The sequence below is a fragment of the Ambystoma mexicanum genome, chromosome 6q, assembly GCF_040938575.1.
Source record: "Ambystoma mexicanum isolate Mex_15411 chromosome 6q, UKY_AmexF1_1, whole genome shotgun sequence".
Taxonomy (NCBI): Eukaryota; Metazoa; Chordata; class Amphibia; order Caudata; family Ambystomatidae; genus Ambystoma; species Ambystoma mexicanum.
This window is the reverse complement of record NC_090937.1, coordinates 1633859739-1633874348: the sequence shown is the minus strand read 5'-3', so window position 1 is coordinate 1633874348 and position 14610 is coordinate 1633859739.

Sequence of the window (14610 nt, the reverse complement as noted above, 5' to 3'; positions counted from 1 at the left end):
ATTCAGCATGGAGCTGCCACCAGCCCATACCCTGCTCTGTGGGCCACCCACAGGTGCCCAAAAACATACACTAGGGGCACAGGGTTGTACCCCTACCCAGGGGTGCCATAAGGGTATCCCATGGGTCTGTTCACCAAACCAAAAGAGAGAGCTGCACTGCCAGCAGTCCCACATGGACTCCTGGGCAGAAAACATGACAGAACACACGATAAAAAGCAATAAGGGACAAGGATTCAGAGGCTCTGTCCCTCTGATGCATTTCCAGCATCACACTTGCCCCCTGGGCCCCCAGCACCAATTGCAAACTGTTTGGAGTTTTACCCCATTTTATTTTTTAAGTATGCTCTAACAGTTAGCATTTAAAAACATGTCTTGTGGGCAGAACCCCCCCCTCTACCTCCAAGCCCTCCCTTGGTTGGGGGTCTTGATTAAAAGTTTGTCGGTGGGGGGCCTGATTTACTGATTTAACTCCAGCCAAGAGCTGGAAGTAAGCCGGCACAGCACTGGCAAGACAGCCGGTAATACCAGCACCAGTATTACTGGTCCCGGTAATACTGCCAATCCCCCTTGGAGTGCTAGAGGACAGACCAATGGAGTCATTCTGAGTCGGGCGGTAGGGGATACCGGGCACCGGTAAGGAGACCGGTGCCGGTAATCCCCTACCGCCCGATTCCGAGGTCCCCTTGTTAAAACTGATAGAATATTGTTTCGTCCTCATTGTACATGTTGGCCTATGCCCAGTCGCTCTGCGAGGAAATCCGCATCGCAAGGTCGTAACCTTAAGTTAACAGAGCCTCCATTTTAGGTTAAAGCCGCCATTTTAGTTAGTCGTGCAAAGTCACCCTGTGGCCTAAAATGGCCGACCTGTGTTCTCTTGTTCTTACTTAACCTCTTCAACCTCTGTAGGCAAGTTAATGTCCAACCTGCCTGCAGGCTACATGTTAGGGTAATGTTGACCTCGGGATCAGGGGATTACTTGAATCAGCGATGTTAACCTGCAAGTATATTAGAACAATAACGCTATTTAAACATGACATGCGAAACATCAGTTTGACCTGCATTGAAACAAATGTGTAAAGAGTGTAAAGTTAAATCCAGAGAATAATAGTGCTTGTTAGTAAACGTATTAAGAAGTAAACTGCATGCACGAGATATGTAAATTAGGAACGAACCTGGCGCGAACCCTAGCCCAGTACATGATTAACTTGTAGGAGGCTGGACATCGTTATGAAGAAACTGTATAAATATGCTGATGTCCAGCTAGCAATTCCTGTTCACTGCTCACATTGAACCCTCTGGTGGTCTCTGTGAAGTACTGACGGCCAAATAGCTATTTGTGTACTTTTTTTTCGTAAACTGTTCAGTATTGCAATAAAGATTCTGGGAATCTTTAGAAGCCCGTGTTGGTGTATTTCTCTTTGCATGGTGTAAAAGCCTTAGTATTGTATTTTCTAATTCCACACCCTAACGGGAACCACAAGGGACGTGTGGTTGGACCACACGTCCCTTACGGGTCCCGTTAGAGGACCAGTCCGCTAATTACGGGCCTGCCAATAGCAGGCCCGTAAATAGCGCCTTCCCCATTCCCATTGAGCCCTATGGGGGCTCAAATTGGAATGGGGAATGGTTGATGCAATGGGGACTTACCGGTCCCGCCAGGGTCGGACTGGACCGGTAAGTCCCCTTTGCACCAAACCAGACACGATCACGGTATAGGAGGCAGCCATGGTGCTAATAGCACCATGGCCACCACCCATCTCGTAATGAGGCCCCAAGTGTGGGTAACAGTAATTCCATTTAGTGGTATCCCACCGAATTTACCGGCAGGATACCACCAAAAATGTAATGAGGCACAATGACAGAATTGTACTTGTTAACACGCTGCTGGAATAATACAAATGTCTTGCCAGGTCTGCCCAAAAACAATCAGGGCACCGGACTGAAGACACAGACACAGGGTAGTCTTGAGTGTTAGGTTAGGTAAGATATCCGTTATAGCACACAAAAACACTTTATAGGGCAGAAAAACAACAGTTTTTTTGTAATGTCACTTTTCTTCACAATGAATGTTTCTCTACCAATAGCCCTAGCTGGAAGAACACCCTATCCCTGTCTTCAGCCACTCTATTCATACGCACTCTGTGTGTCCTTCACTGAAGTCCTGTTAAAAACAAGCATTGGCAAAGCCACTGAAGTCCTGTTTAAAAGAAGCATTGTCAAAGCCAACATTTTTGGCTTGTGCATAAGTTTTAAGCTTTTGCCAGGCACTGCTATTAGTTGCCCACGTACTCGCACCATTTTGCCCCTGCTACCAACAATAGTAGATAATACCACTACGGCTTTGCATGGCAAGTGCCTTTCCCATGCCATCACAAAAGCCAAACTGTTGGCATTGCCAATGCTTGGCTTGAAAAGGTGCAGGTTTTTAATTTTTACTCCAGGTCAACCCGGGTTATAGGAAGGGTACCACGGGATCAACTCGAGGAAGCAGTCTTTTGGGTGCAAACCACAAATATGTGTTTGCGTGATAAAGGCATTATGCTTAAACGCTGTGAAGATTATTGTGTATTTTTTTTTAATAAAAATATAGGGCCTGATCACAAGTTGGGCGGTATCCCGGCTGGGCTATCGTCCAGCTTTATTAGTGTTATTTAGTGTTAGCACCCATCGTCTGGCGGTAGTACTGACGGATCACGGGTTGGGTGCTAACTTTAAGTTCCCATTCTCGTTGGGAGCCAATGGGGAATTTTCAGCGGTCAGTAATATCGCCGGCGGTAATTGCGCCGAAAATGGGAATGTTTGCAACGTGTTTACCCTCAGATATGAGCTGGGGGTAATCACGCCAGGCACGAGAATGGGGGACCCTTAAATGAAGCGGTAACACCGTTACCGCCGCATTTAAGGGCTACCGCTGAGCTCGGGATCAGGCCCCATACGGACTGTAGAAGAGTCATACGCAATTTGTAAACCTGCCTTCCTACAGACAGCCGAAACGAAGAGCATTTAAAAAGAAGTCATACAAGAAATCATCAGTCCGTCTCACAGGCCGTGAGTAAAGCGCTTACTGTTGATAATGTACAGGGAGGGTATGAGGCGCTACAGTGCATATATGCTTCGTCACCTCTGAAACAATGTGCAAATGCTTAAATTAACGTTGTCATTTCACTCAGTCAAATATATCCCGCGCACTGACACTGAGCACCTGGATATAGACGGATCCTAAACTCCAATGGAATCACTTTATCCAGCTCTGAAACCGATGGTCCTTGAAAATTACCCTGAAAGTATAAACGAATCAGTCAGTAGCGGCCAGCAGGATTCGCTTGGACCTCTACCCTCTACGCCCAACCTACTGAGCTATGCAACGGGCTTCGTGTGCAATGCTATGCTATCACACTTTCATCACAGGGCACGTGCAGTTTTATGCATGACACTGTTCCCTCACCTCACTGCAGAGTGCATTCCAAGCCCGTCTGTGAGTCTCCCGAGTCCTCCATGGGCCTCCCCGAATCTCAGTGGCCACTGGTCCTAAACACGCTTGCTGCTGGATGGGAGGAGTTCTGACAGTGAAAGTCTCCAGCTAACAAAGGAATGGCCCAAAGATCCAGGTGGCCAACGTGGCAGGTGACATGAAAGAAATGCTAATAATGTCAATCATGTACTTCTCACAAAGTGAATGGTCTCTTGGCGCTAGAATACCAGATGTTATTACCATCTAATTGAATGGTACAAGTTTAATACCTCTGAAAAATGGAAATCTGAATGTGGCACAATAGGGGAGGTGTCTTTTTAAGAACAGGCCCCAGGCCGGTATTTGCGGCAAGTGCTCAACCCATTGAGCTATCTCATTCATTTGTCCGTCACACATTTTTGGTTTTTGCGCATATTACCAAAACATTGCTACTGTAAATCAACTATAAAGGGGAGTTCGGGAGCAGTGTATGGCATTGGCATGACAACATGCCTGTTGCGTGTGGCACGGCCACTCTCAGGCTCCCGTGATCCCCCTGTCATGGAACACACAATGAGTGGAGCTTACATTCCAGGTCCCACGGTCGCTCTGACGCGGCCGTGCAACTCCCCGTTTATTTAAAGCACACGCGGCACAGGTATATCACTCCGCCGCGTGTGTATGCCCTTAGAGGGGCAGCCACCACACTCATCCCTTTTCATATCAAAACAGCAAAAGAGGTAAACTACACACACTTCACAACAATACACTGCACCCAAAATGAACACCCCTTCAATCACATACCACCCCAGACCCACCAATCACTTTTCAATCCATGGGCTGGGCCCAACATTTCAGGGGTCCAAAACATAGTCATTGAGATGCGCAGGCTTCCCCCTCGCGACCCTTTGGGGATACCTCCTGCCGCCTCCCGGATTGGGCCCTCCTCACCTGTGCCTGGTAACTCGACGGATGGGCCAGGCCACCGCCCTTGTCCGGTACATCACTACAGTCCCTTTGTTAAATCGCATCCGGCCTAGTCTCTCCAATCTTCTTGAAGAAGCTGGAATTGCGGGTGACAGTGGCAGTTCCGTCAGAGGCAGTCACCATTGAGCTGCGTACCGCCACCAAGTCCTTTGGACCAGGCTCGTAGGTTAGTGACAGCTTGCCTTGAGGGTGCCGGTTCTTCACAAGCACTTCATCTCCCAGAGCTAGCATCTGGGGCCAGAGTCCTCTCCTGATGTACTCCCCCTCAGTCCTGAGACTCCTCAGCTGTTCCACCTGAGCATTGTCAATGACAGCTGGTTCTCGCTCCCGTACTTCTGGGATCAGACCCCAGGGACATGGCTGAAACATGGCTCTGAAAGTGCCACTCCCATGGACGCATGCGGCATAGCCCTGTACTCCCTAAGGTACTGATAAAAAGCTCTCTGCAGGCAGTGACCTTGGCCGTGGGCGATGTAAAACACTTTATTTAACATTCTCATGAATCTTTCTGCTTCGTCATTCGCACAGGGCCAGACAGGTGTGATCTTGCAATGTTGTATCCCGTACTCCTCCATCAGAAAAATTGTCTCCCTGGAACGGTGGTCCATTGTTGGAACACAGGGTCTGAGGCAGGCCATGGGTGGCAAAGACCTTCTCTAGGGCCACCGCCACCTTGACGAAAGAGATGATAAACTCGACCTACGGATACCGGGACCATTCATCGACCACCACCAAGAAAGGACTGTCATGGCCTGTGGACCCGAAGTCGGCATAGACATTTTCCCAGGGCCTCATTCCTCTGGGCATTGTCTCGATCAGAGGCTCCTTCTGTGCTGGGGACGCAGCCTGGCACCACACACAGGCAGAGACAAACTCCTCCACCGGTCTCTCAAGGTTCGGGAACTATGCCATCTGTCGTAGGTGGGCCTTGGTTTTGGCAATGTCCTGATGGCCCTGTTGTGTCAGCTCAATGACTTGGGGAACCTTGCGCATTGGTATTACTATGCAGTCCCCCCCGGAGAAACAGTCTCGACTCCACAAAAGCCAGTTCATCCTTGACCCTCCACAGCTGTTCCAACGCCGATCTTGCCTCCTGGGTCATCTGAGCCAGCGTGTCTATGACCAACCTCCGTGAACCCTGCTTGATGGGCCACCTTTAAGATATTGGAACACTCATCCTGGGCCGCCGCCTGTTCCAGTATGTGGATGGGCACCGAGTTTGGGGTTGCTGCCTCTACCACCAGCTTCACATGTTCATCTACTTCGTCTGCACTGATGTTTCTGTGTCCATCTGGCTCGCGCCGGGGGTGCCTGGACAAGTAGTCGGCCACATTCTTGCTGCCGGGCCGGTACACCAATGAGACCCATACTCAAGTAGCACCACATCCACCTCTCGATGCAGGCTGGAGGCTTGGACGAAGAACCAGCCAAAATCGGCAGCTGGGGCTTGTGGTCGGTTATCACGGTCATCAGCCATCCCAGCACATATAAACAAAAATGTTGACATCCTCATAGGACCGCCTGGGCATCTCTCTCAATTTGGGAGTATCGCTGTTCCATTTCAGAGAGTGCCTTGCTCACGAATGCGATCGGCCGGACCCCACCACTGGCGTCCATCTGGGTAAGAACTGCCCCCAGACCAAACGGGCTGGCTTCTACCACAATCTCTGAGGACAAGGATGGGTCGAAGAAGGCCATAGTATCCTCTGCCATCAGCGCCCCCTTCACATGCTTGAACACAGCCTGCTCAAGGGGTCCCCACTGCCACATAGCATCTTTCTTTGTTACGGTCCGCAGAGGCTCCAACCGGGATGCAAGATTTCTGACGAACCGGCAACAGTACGTGACCATCCCCAAGAAACTTCAGCCCTTGTACACATTCTCCGGGGGCCTTGCCTCCACGATGTCAATGACCTTATGAGCATCTGGTGACAGCCCCCCCTTCTTTGAATACAAATCCCAAGAATTAGATGGTCTTCTTGAGGAACTCGCACTTGTACTTATGCAGAGTTAGTCTGAGTGCTTGCAGCCGTTCCAGGGTCTTCAACAGTCTGTCCAGGTGCTCTTCCTCCGTTCTAGCAAACACCAGGATGTCGTCACTAATCTCCCGATTCCTCCATGGACCTCCATCCAACTAATGTTTAGGACGCAATCCAAGTCAGCCAGAGCCCCACAAATGTTATTATGGAATACCTCTGCCACAGATGATACACCAAAACTCAGGCGTTTGATCCTATAAGGCCCTCGGAGTGGGATGAAGGTGGTTATGTATCGAGAATCCAGAAGTAACAGCACCTGATTCTACCCAGCCCGAAGATCCAGTTGCGAGAACAGACACACCCCCTGCAACTCTACAATGATACCATCAATCCTGGGGTTGATGTGTCTTTCACGCTTAATTGCCTTGTTTGAGAGCCTCATGTCCACACACATCTGCACAGAGTAAGGTTGCTTGGGCTTTCTGGCAATGACAATCGGAGACACCCAGGAGGTCGGGCCAGCAACTTTCTCAATTATGTCCAGCTCCACCAGGCTGTCCAGCTCTTTATCAAGGAGATCAGTGCAGATTAAATTGGACTCAGCAGTGTTTCAGCGCAATTGGTTATATCGATTCATCGATATGCAGCCTCACCAGGTCGCCCACCATGCGGCCAATTCCTTTGAATAGATGGCTGTATTTTCCCAGCAGCCCCTGCACGTCCTCCTCATACACTGAGTATGCAGAACTCACGATGCCAAGTGCCTCAGCTGCCGCACAACTCAGGAGGGTGTTGCTGGTTACGCTTTGTAGAAACTGGCCTTTATGGACGACCCTCTGTGCTCTACATTGGCTACAAATGCCCTAGCCAGCGGGATCGGTTGCTCGCTGCCAAAGGTAAATATGCACACCCTCAACTTCTGTAATTCGGACAGCGCAACCATGGCATCATAGTGCACCCTCACCATTACATTGACAGACGCCCATGTGTCCACCAGCACTGGCACCATTGATTTGTTAACTCTCACCAGGCACTGTGGCTGTCTCCTATTTGTGGTGCGCAGCGCACTGACGCTCGAGATGAAAAGGATGTTCTCTTCTTCGTCGTCTTCCTCATGATGAGCGTCTTCCTCCCCTTGGTCTATCTGGGAGACATTGGGTGGGCACTGTGTCCTAAAGAATCGTGCCTGCACTGGTCCTCTTGGTATCACCACTGGGACTGGAGCTATGCACAACGTCCACAAGCCTTCCCATGCACCAGGCTTTCTGTGGGGTGGGGAAGGTCATAACCACACTTTGTACATGAGTCAAGTGCCCTTGCAACCCTGTCCCGCTGGCCTCCGCTTGGATGTCTGTTTACTCCACCACCTTGACCGCGGCACACAGCACATACCTCCTCCACCTTCCCTGGACGCACAGCCGTATCCGTTTTTGAAGCACCTCTACACCTCCTAACAGCATCCGAGCTCCAATATTCGAGGCTGCATGAGTCCAGGTTCTCGCAGCACCTGCTTGCGCAGTTTGCCAGACGAACATCCCTTTATGAGCTGGTTCCAAATCATTGTATCAGGATTATCCCAAGCACATGATAGGGACAAATGGTGCAGCCGCCCATAGAAATTGTCCAGGGTCTCATCGTCCTTCTGCCTGGCACTGCACATCACAATCCGTGTTGGCAAGCGGCATGAAAGGCTTGCATGGTGTGTTTCTTTGGCTGCCACATACGTCGTATTTGCAGGTGCCAGGGACTGAAAAACTTCATGCACCACCGGTCCCACTAAATAGAGGAGCGTAGCCACCTTGCTGTCGTCATCCGTCTCCTCAGTGGCCTGGAAGTACATGATGAGCCTATCAATCCAGAGTCTCCATCTCGGTCCCAGGCTGGATGGGGACCGAGATATCAAGCTCAGGCATTGGTGTGATTGCCCCCTGTTGTCTCTGCACATATGCAGCGACTGGGCCAGCTGGTCCTGGTGCTTTGGCGGCACCTGCCCCTGCAGCAACCTAGCCATCCATGGTAGGGAGCGCACAGGCACCCCACCAGAGTACCGGGGCCGCAACTCACCGACATGCTGCTCCAGGCATAACTGCATTAAGAGGTTGAGGGTGATGATGTTGGCCAAACACACCCCTTGCAGCTACTTCTGATGATCCCCTTCCACAACGACACAGCCACTAAATGCTCTTCCGGGCACCTTCTCCAAATGTCCAAAAATTGGGCATATGGTTACTTGTCACTAACACACCCTGGGGTAATAAACACAGTAGCCCCATCCAGCAATGTCCAAACAGCCAGGAAGAATAGAATAGGCCCTATTCCAAAGATTGTGATTCCAAAAATTGAGTAGGGTGGGCCCAGGGTGTTAGGCAGAATCCTGGGCTGTGCCCTTAGGGACCACTACACAAAATTAAGACTACAAATGGTAATAATATTTCACCTGTGGTACACGCCTGTACTACACAGAAAGAGTGGTAGCAATGGCTGAGCAGCCAGACTTATCTCAAGAGCAAATGAGCAGGAGTAGAGATTACACAAAGGACTACAATTACTGTGACTTCTGTTCTCAAAACTCTTCACTTCTATTAAAATAAAACCCCACTTCAAAAACACTACACTAAACCAATTCCCCTTGTATAGATACATTCAAGGTAAGTACATTGGATTTGACAGACCAGTGTTGTAAAACAAAGGTGTTACCGGGAGTACATATGCGGTCACTTTTTGACAGTAATGACAGTTCGGTCTTAACAAAGATAAGCGTACCCGCAGGAAGAAATGTAACCGTAGTCAAACACACTTAGCACATGAATTCACACAAGAAAATTGGGGATTAAAATCATAGGCAATACTTTTGGCAAGGCAGGTAGAATCAGAGGGGTTACTGGTCATTTGGTCGAAAAAAAAAGGTCGACAGGACAAATGGTCGACGCAATTTGGTCAAAAGACAAATGGTCGAATTTGTTTTTTGTTTTATGGATGTTCCATTTTTTTTTTTTTGGGGGGGGGGTCCCCCTCCCAACCCCCTCCCAACCCCCTTTTTTTGCTTAAAAACCCTTTTTTTTCCTAAACGAAAACCTAAAAAATATATGTAAAAATAAAAAAAAATTTTGACCATTTGTCTTTCGACCAAATTGCGTCGACCATTTGTCTGTCGACCAATTTTCTGTCGACCAAATGACCGGACAGCAATCAGAGGGCACCTTCTAACCAGTAGATACAAGTCAATAGGCCTGCGCCAGTGTCAAGTGTAACAGGGGTCCTGTTGCCGAGGATCACACAGTTAGTACAGTTCACGATTCGAGGTTGCCAGGAGCACTTCGATATTGTCATGAAAGGAGGCAAAAGTTATAAGAGGGAAGGAAGAAAAGGACAAGCCTTGGGTGAGGAAGAAGGGTTCACCCCAATTCCTCGAAGTTGGACACAGTACCTTATTCCTTGAAGAAAGCTGGTGCCACGGCAGTTGTTCCTGGTAGTTCCTACAGACTCACGGTTCCTGCAGCTTCAGTCATGGAGACAAGAAGGAGGATGTCTGGAGCTATCTGCACTACCCAGGGATGAGGCCAGCAGCAGCGAAACAACGGTGAATAAAAGGTGCGCTCCTTTAAAACAGGAGAGGCTCTTCAGATGGCTATCCGGACCACTACAGCAGTGTGCAGTGATTTCGACCACAAAGAGGATTCTCTGGCTGTGGAAGGTGAGCTGGTTGATCCCACCAGGCTCAAGGGAAGAAGACTCCGGACTGGATCTTCTCTTGTCGTTGAAGGGTAGATAGCTCAGGACTGCAGCAGGGCTTCACCGGGACTCAGTAGTTGCAGCAGCCGTCTTCTTCTCCGCTTCTCTTTGGTTCTTTGCATTTCCAGTGGCGACTCTGACTTCCAGCCCAAGAGTCCTGCCTTTTATGCGAAAAATCCCCCATTCACACAGCCTGGCTGTCAATCACTCAGCAGGGGGGGTTGTCCGCCCGGACAACCAACTCAGCCAATCAATACAAAGTGTGACTTGGGTCTCCAAGGAGACCCTGTGCAGGGGGTGACTACACCCCTCCCTCACATTCAGCCCACCTAGACACCCAGGCGCCAAAGGAGGGCTTCTTCGTAGAAGCCCGCCAAAAGACAGTGAACAAAGAAAGCAAACCTGGTTGGCTGCGAAAAGTAAAACACAAGAAGGACTTTAACAAAAAGAAATGGTGACTAAACCCGACCAGAGCCAAAATAAAAATTATTTGGTGAAGCAGGTTTATGTTCGAGGCTAATATAATAGCCTAAAACAGTATCACGTTTATATAGTATAATCGCGGTAGAAAAGTTAGGGTAGATACCACTGCCACCAGCCAAGTCTTAATGTTTAGAGAGCAAAACAAAGCTCAGAGAGGCACAGACAAAAAGGGGTAGGAATTAACCCTGTCCAATACTCCATGTAAGATGGGGTGTACTGGGTCTCTAGTTTAAAGTGACTATATAAAGTTAATGGCAACTTTACCTGTTTCTGGGGGACAGTAGTCAGCCCCAGAAAAATGGAGTTAGTGGGAAGTCTCAAAGACACCCCTGTGTCACTGCACTGGTGCTGTGTAACACACACAAAAGTGGGGCTCATAGAGTGGTGTGCCTCCAGAGCCCAAGATCACACAACAAGTTGAAATACACATGGCAAAACACATGTAAGAGTGGGAAAAATGCTCACACTCTTACCAGGTGGAAAAAAAATAAACCCCTGAAATCCAGCAAAGCTGCTGAGGGACTCACTAGGGGAGGGAAAATAGCCATAAATGAGAATTTTCCCTAACACAGGGACAAAGAACAAAGGATGGTAGGCTTTCCCCAGCTCCTAACCTCACACTTGATGCACCATAAGTGTCAAAAACACTTAAAAACAAAGAATTGCACAGAAAAATGCTGTCCCCGCTGCAGGGAGTCAAGAAATTGCACGTGTGGGCCGCACAGGCACTCCTGGTGGGAGCCACAACCCTCGCCACATGTGTGCAAAATGGCCGCCAGACCGTGTGGTCACTACCGAATCTGCGGCATGAGAACTGGAGAAAAATGCTCCACGCTCCTCTGCCAACGCCCGGGTCCGCCTCGGTTTCCTTGCCTCGTCGCCACTGTTGCGTGTGACATAGCCTCTCTCAGACCCCCGTAAGCCCCCCTGTCCCTGGAACACACACTGAGTCGTTCTTACAGTCCGGGCTCCACAGTCGCTCTGATGCGGCCGTGGAACGCCTCGTTTATTTATAGCACACGCGGCAGAGTTACGCTACTCCGCCCCGTGTGTATGCCCTTAAAGGGGCAGCCACCACAATGCCAACACTTGGCTATGAAATAGCCAAAGCACCAGCTGGGCCGTCACCCCCTAGCCCATGTCTGCTGGCCTTCTGCTGTTGACGAGAAGATGCGCGTGCTACCAAAGTAAAAGCAAAATGAATGTATTTAACTATGTGCATGCACCAATGCTTTTCTTTAGTCCTGTTGGATACGTTTAAGCGGTGGACTGAACTATTTCTTTCCCACTGCTGCCACCCCTTTACAGAGGAAATTCCGGTCTTCCATGATGGTCCCTGGGTTTGGGACCGTCTATACATTTGTATATCATCTTCTGGTTGTTTTGGGGCTTAATGCGGAATGCGAGCGGGCTCCAGTTCATAATCTGGTGATGGTCCCTGGGTGTGGGACCACCTGTCATTTAATGCCATGTTCCCTTCTTAGTTTCCAATGCATTCCTGATAAATCAATGCTTAGACCGTTTGTCAAGACACTGGGTTTAAGACACCCTTCAGGCTTGTGACAGTGACGCGGCACAATGGAGTACAAATGAATATATTTTCAGTCGGGTAAGGTACGTATTTATTTATTTTTTATCAACCCCAATTGTCTCCGTCTTTCCCCTAGCCTTGGTCGAGGTACTGCATGCATATAACTCATTAAGGTCTGTAAGGCTGCCCTTCTTTCCTCTGGCCTTTAACTTTAACTTCATGCAGCAATGTTTGCAAGGCAGCCTGCTTTCCAAATGTGGTCCCACCGTTGCTGTCTTGATGGGGACACAGTACGCCACAGAGGTGGGTGCGGACGAGATCTCAGGTATGAAAGCCGCAGACATTGGTATGCGCCTCATACCCAAGCCGCTTGTAGCCGGCCCTTCTTCTTGCAAGTCCAGCCATCATACTGAGGAATCGGGAGCCTGAAACACAGACAGACGCCACGGGGCCCCATGGCCCCAATGGAAACAATGTGGGGAAATCCAGGCTCTTCTCAAAATGTAAATGCAGCAGATACGGAATGGGAAAAATATGGAAAAAGGCTGGTCTATCCCAGGTGCTCTCATGGGAATGATGTGCCTGACCGGTCTGTAGAGCGAGAAGTGCCTTTTTCAGGATGTCCTTGCTAGCCTAGAGGAGAAGGCGCAAAGCCGAAGGGCCCTACCACAGGGCCTGTCTGTGCCTGTCCGTGCTGGGACGTTACCATCGGATATGGCCATACACTCTCCTACAAGCACAGTAAGTACTCCCAGCCACTGCTCAAATCGCTGCTCTTGTTCACCTATATACTCTACCACGACTATATCCTGCACACCTGATCCTCCCCTTGTGATGCCGTGCAGTTCCACCTGATCCACTAAATCACGCACACTAGCAGGATCCCTCCGGCCCCACAAGTCAATCCCGCGACCATCCCAATCTACATGCCCAGCGCTCTGAACTGTACCTACCTTACAAATGATTGTGCATGATGCGTGCACAAGAATATAACCGGCAAACTACTTACCGTCTCACTTGGACACCAATCCACAATCTATCTGCAATATCGTGCCTAGACTTCTCAACAATCTTCATCCGGCTCCATGCCCATGATTGTTATACCCTATGCTCAGCCTAACATTATCATTGCTACTTTTGCCAGTATAAGTTCTAAAAAGTGCATTTTCGGACTAGCCTACAACTGCCTTACTCCTTGTGCCTAGCCTTCAAATGACTTTTCCCCACACACAACTGTAAGTCAAGTTCTCCAACTCCTAAATACCCTAAAACCTTTCTTGCTCCCCACACATAGCCTTTGAGCAGCCTACACCTTTCTATATTTCAACGCAAAGATGTCACCCCCACTCCCTTGCTCCAACAAGATATCACCAACACCCTTCCTACCAGCTCTGACCACAAGTACCATCATCCCAAGTCGCCCTGATGCCCTGCCGAACCTCACCACCCTCACCAAACCGCCCCTCAACGCACAAACCAACACATACCCACTGCCTCCCTACCGGAGAAATCAGAGGCTAGGCTGCCGCTCCATCCGCCTCCCATCCCCCTCTGATACCATCATCACTAAGCACTCCAATCACTCACCATCACAGACTATGACTCCCCCACTCAAAACATCCAGCAATACTAACACACCCAATATCATCCCCACTACAACAAAACATAAGAACAACCAGCAAACAATGTGCTCTCATTAATGCACGATCCCTCCCAGCGCATGCCACAGAGTTCCATGACCTCATCACAGACCTTGACCTAGATATACTAGCTATCACCGAGACTTGGCTACACGAAGCCTCAGGTCCAGCCATATGCCAATCACTACCACCAGGATACACTACCCTAAGCCAAGACAGGACAACCAGTAAAGGAGGTGGGGTCATCCTCATCCTCAAAGAAACCCTCAACGTTAGACAGCTAAAATCATCAGAAGCTGATAACTTCGACCTGCTATCAGCTAAAATATCCCCCTCACCTAATGACACCATGACAATACACACTGTCTACCAACCACCAGTCCCAACTCTCAACTTCCAGGCCAACATCACCCACATCCTAGGCGACAACCTCAAAACAAGCTCAAGAGTCATACTCATAGGAGACCTCAACCTAGGTTTGAAAGACCCAAAAGATAAGCAAAGCAAAGCACTTGCAAAAGCTCTCCATGACCTAGGCTTCACCAACGAGTAAGCGATCCGACCCACAATAAAGATTGTATCCTGGATTGGATTGTGGGCCACAATTGTGCAGCCGACATTAGCTCTAACACACCCAGGCCATGGACAGACCACCACCTACTACACTTCTTCATAGCATCTAAAATAGGAGGTAGCCCAAACCTACCAGCTCCAGCCACCATGGCTAGATCAAAATAACTGCTCACTGCAGATAGGCTTATCCCTCTCCTAGAATCATCGGCACTGGCTCATCCCACAGCCAACGAC